The 5,413-nt window shown below is 34.8% G+C and overlaps 1 pseudogene; it reads right to left on the reverse strand.

The window, feature by feature from the left end:
* Positions 1-729: 729 nt before the first annotated feature.
* LOC124960046 (olfactory receptor 4C15-like) lies at positions 730-1,661 on the reverse strand (annotated as a pseudogene).
* Between the last annotated feature and the right edge of the window lie 3,752 nt (positions 1,662-5,413).

A 5,413-nucleotide genomic window follows, 5' to 3' on the forward strand; every position in this document is an offset into this window, starting at 1 on the left:
CACCAAGTACATCCACAAGACTCTAATTTGAAAACAAAAATAACTAAAAGTAAACATCAAAAAAAAATCAGTAGAGGGAAAGGAATAAAAGGGCAGAGAGGAAGGAAAGGAGAAATGTTGAAGACTAACTACAGGAAATTATATTCCATGCTTTTTAAATTATGTCAAAAGGAACCTTAATGGTATACATAACAAAAAATAATGTATACAAAAACAGAAAAGAATAAAAGTGTCAATGGGAAAAAAGTTCTTGTGCTGACTGGGGTTATAGTTCAGGAGGAGAGTGCTTGACTAGGGTTTATGAGGCTGTGGGATTATTCACCAGCACTGCAAAAAGTAATGATAATAAATATTAAAAAAATTTTTTCACATGAAATACACTGTTTGTGTCCTAAATATTTAACATTTTTTGTCTACATCTACATATTCTTTTCACACTACAGAATTAATAGTCAACAATCTAATAGGTAATTTTTCTATCTCCTTTATTGATTATTAAATTATATATAAGAATAAAATTGGATTCTCCTTAAGTTGCATATTGGAATATTGAGTTGACAACTCAGAGTAGATGTCTGATACAAAAGTGAAAATATCTCTGACCCTGTGAATATTGCCACTTCCATAGAATTGCTTTCCCAATTCGCAGATAACAGGCTTTCTATAAAATTTTGGTGTAATATTATTTTGTTTTCTTTATTTTTACCCTTTTTTGTGAAGTCTAATATTTTATTTTTCACTGGAAACAACCACCAGTCTCTTCCACACTTTCCTCATGGCACTTTTCACTTCCTTATTCCTCAAAGTGTAAATTAAAGGATTGAGCAAGGGAGTCAGGATGGTGTAAAATATTGTCACCATTTTGTTAGAAGGGAAGGTGGAGGGAGGTCTTGCATAGGTACATATGCAGGGAACAAAGAACAAAACCACAACAGTAATGTGAGATCCACAGTGGACAGAGCTTTTCTCCGCCCTTCAGCACTGTGTGTCCTCAGGGAGAATAAGATGACACCATAGGACACAAGCAACAGGGAGAACTTGATGATGCAGATTAACCCACTGTTGGCCATCACCAGAAGGCCTAGGATGTGAGTGTCAGTGCAGGACAGCTCCAGTAACGGGTACAGGTCACATATGAAGTGATCAATGACATTAGACCCACAGAAGGGCAAGTGGAAGGTAAAAAGAATCTGAATGATGGAATGCAGAAATCCCCCTGTCCAGGCCACCCCCTCTAGAATGCCACAGAGCCTCCAGTTCATGATGGAAGAGTAATGCAAGGGCTTGCAAATGGCCACATAGTGGTCATAGGCCATGACTGTGAGGACAATCATCTCTGCCCCAGCAAGGAAGTGCTCAGCAAAAAGTTGAATCATGCATCCTTCATAAGAGATGGTTTTCCTTTCATGAATGGAGTCCACGACTATATTTGGTGTGATCACAGAAGAGAAGCAGGCATCCAGGAAGGACACTGCCAAGAAGAAGTACATGAGGGAGCCCCACAGTGCAGAGCTGCAGAGGATGGTCACTACAATCAGCATGTTGCCCACAATAGTCGCAATTTAGACCATCAAAAACACAACAAATACTATCTTCTGAATTGTAGGATTCTGTGAAAGCCCCAGTAGGACAAAATCAGTTATAAAACTTTGGTTGTGCATCGTTTTCCAGGGAATGGTGAAAATAAACAGCTAACATTCATTTTGTAATTATAATTAAGAAAGATTTGTTTCATATCAGATTATTATTTTATAGTCTTTAATATTTTAGTGAACCTAGATGTACCTTTATCTTTGATACTTCTTTTGTCGTTGAGAACACAAGTTTATACACTTATTAAGGATAGAAGTTGGAAATCAGGCAGAATTAATTTGGATATCAATTATTCTGCAATTTAAATTTGCTAGAACTTCTATAGGGAGAAATGAAAGCATTCTCATATAGTAGAGAAGATTAATGGTTTTTCACTCATATGCCAGCTTTGATAATTTTCTAGTGTCTTTCATAAATGGATCATTGGGAGGCATTCTTAAGACTCATACCTACAAGAATATGAGGACACTGCTTTTGTTAGTCCTGCTTGTCATTGTCATGAGAAGGGCAGGGGTGAGTAGCATGCCATCTCTTTTCTGAAGACTCTCATGCCTACAAATAGAAGAAACACTACTCATTTTAGGAAGCACTTAAAATCATCTATACCTCAAATATTTCTTCAAAGTCTAAACTGAATTTGACCTTTCCTGGATCAATTACTTCTTTATAAAAGACAGAGATCTATAAAAATGTGTCTACTCACTTAGCACATCATTGAATTGAGGTCTTTAAATAAAAAAATCATCTTTAAAACTGAGAACAGAAATTCATGGGAAAAAAAAACCTAGATCCAAATGTACTAATGACTAGGTGAAATAGGCAAAGAGAGAAATCACACAAAACTCACTGTCTAGGGAGTAGTCCAGGTCTTATTAATCAAATTTTTATGTTAGGAATCACATGCTTCAAGATATTAAGTTTAAATAAGCAAATGATGCAGGATCAGGGATCTTACACTGAGCACTTCTTCTCCACACTCAGTCCCTTTCCACTGGATCAACAAGGAAAGAGGTAGAGATTTTTCTTTCCATCAGGAACTTCAGAGTAGGGGTGACCTTTCTAGAACCTGTGTCTATATGAAACTTAAAGGCTTCTCACACTTGTGTGAATGGGGCATCTCAATAAAGGAAAGAGCAAATGATGAAGAATCAGAAGATGACAGTCCAATCACCTCCATATGACAATCAGCATTGACCACATAGATGAGAAAGAGAAGCAAAGTGTTGAATATCAATGTGAGTCTTCAGGACTTATTGATCATTTTCTAATTTTTGACAGAATATGCCCAGTCTGATCAAGTATAACTCCCCAAAATGCAACTCACATTTTTATGACTTTCTTTTCAAGCAAAAATGTTATATATCTTACCTGCTCATTTCCCAGGATTATGATGAGAGTCAAATTTGAAAATGTGAAAATGTTGCTTATGGTAATTTGCTCTTCTCAATTGTGGTTATTATGTGTTCACATTAAAAACCAGCTGCCTTAACCACAAAAATGTTTCCATCAGTTTGCACATAATTATCTGAACTCTGTTTTGTTTTTGTTTTTGATTTTTTTTGTACCAAGGATTGAACCCAAGGATGCTGAACCACTTAACCACATCCCCAGCCCTTTTTTTATTGTTTCTTTTGGGACTGGGTCTCACTAATTTGCTTAGAACCTCACAAAATTGGTGAGGCTGATTTTAAGCTTGCAATCCTCCTGCCTCATCTACCCAAGTTGCTGGGATTACAGGCATGTTCCTCCATGCCTGGCTAATAATCACCTAAACTCTTGATGGCAGATTTCCATAAGTTGACACAGCTTCAAGAGGTGATTATATCTTCACCTGTAGAAACTATTGTAATGTATCAGGAAAACAGCATATATGTGTGTGAATAATTTCATATGCATAAATCTGTATATATATATATGTTGTTTGAAAAATTGTAATAAAATAAGTGTTTATTTTGAGAATTAAAAAAATAAACTCATTTTATGAATGTTACAATTTACAGAAACAATTTTAAGTGCTAATAAAACTAATAAACATGAAATATTTACATTATTGTCTGTCCTTCTGCTTACTTTAACATGACCATTCACTGTGGTCTCAGGACCATTCCTAACCAATGTCTACACTATGAACTCAATATCCATTACTAATTGTCAGTGAATAATTATTTATTATAAAAGAAAATGTGGATATATACAAGAGTTCTGTCTGCTGACAATAGACATAAGCATGAAAGAGAATGAAGTGAAATCAGTGAGAATATTGGTCCCAGACTTATGCTGACATGGGTGCAAATCCAGAATCTTCTACTTGTTCTGTGGTGTGGACCATCTTGTGAGGATCAGAATAGACCCTACAGGTAGACACCTTGATGCAGTCACAGGGAAAGGTGATGTGTGGTCAGAACAAGCTGCCACAGCCCCTGATCAAGAGCAGAAGTGACCTTATGTTCACTCCTAATCCCTGCCTCACCAGAACCAAGGATGATGAGTGTATTACTCACCTTCAAATGTGCATGAAAATGAATTGTATTTGTTCAGATGTAATGAAAAATATGTTTTATGTACATAATAGTTTTAAATGTCCCTAGTGGACTCTGAAAGCATTATCGTGCTCTCAAACCCACATGCATTCACTCCTGTTTTGACAGACACGTTGTACAAAGAAAACCATATGGAGTGGGAGTCTTAAAGAAAAACAGGGTCCTAAAGTAAATGAATAATTAAGCAATTCTTAGTGCTCCACTTCCTTTTTTACAGGGTGTTCTAAGAGCACTACTATTTAAATTTTTTTATATTATTAACTATAAACAAAAGGAGTACTTTTATCAAGTAAGGGGGTCTCCAAAATTAGTGTCAAACATGGACAATGGAGAATAGAGGGTGTTCCTGGTTTATGATCACAGGGTTTATGATTTTAAATCTTTGAAATATAATTGTCTTTAATTTAATGGGCTATCCTGCATTGAATCTTAGAACAGAAAAAGCACAGAAGTAGAAAAAAAAATGAAACATCATCATATGTTTAGTTAAGAGCAATGTATTTACTATTTAATATTCCTGATAAATATTCCTCTTGTCATTTAAAATTATCATGTTACTATCTTGGTAAATTTTCTGTTAATCTAAACTTACTTTAATGAATTAACTTTAAAAGACATTCCATATCTATCAACAGAAACTAGAATCACTGTAAACTTGTCTAAAACTGTGTCATTAAGTAAAATACTATGGTTCCAACTATTTAGCTGTAAAACAGTTAACACTTCTCAACTGCCTGAACTTTAAGAATCAAAAAGTTATTATTAGTGTTTTTCAAAGTATAAATCAAAAGGATAATATAAAATATTGATGTCAGCATTATTTTAAGCAGTTTCTACATTTCTACATCACAAAATAAGACATAAATTGAATCACTCATAACAAAATTTATCTTTTTAAAATCATGTTATTTTAAATTATACTTCTTAAAATTTCAATAAATGTACCTCCATTCTTCTCTCATCCCCCAATAATACCAGATTGTCCATCATCTACATACAGCTCAATTCAGAAAAATAATATGAGGTTAAAGGAAAATCCATTTGTGTAGGTGGAACTAAGTGGCTAACATAGAATCTTGTATGAAAAAGTTCAGACTATTAACTTTCCATAAATGAGCATACCACAGATGGAGCTCTTTCCTATGTACTCACTTGGGTGTCAGTTATAAACTCACATTCTCTCACAGGTAATGGCTTACTGCATCCATAATATTTCTGGAGTATTCCACAGTTCTTTCCTTCTTTATAGCCATATCCTGAAATGTGCTGGAGTTGCACCT

The sequence above is a fragment of the Sciurus carolinensis genome, chromosome 11 (assembly GCF_902686445.1).
Source record: "Sciurus carolinensis chromosome 11, mSciCar1.2, whole genome shotgun sequence".
NCBI lineage: Eukaryota > Metazoa > Chordata > Mammalia > Rodentia > Sciuridae > Sciurus > Sciurus carolinensis.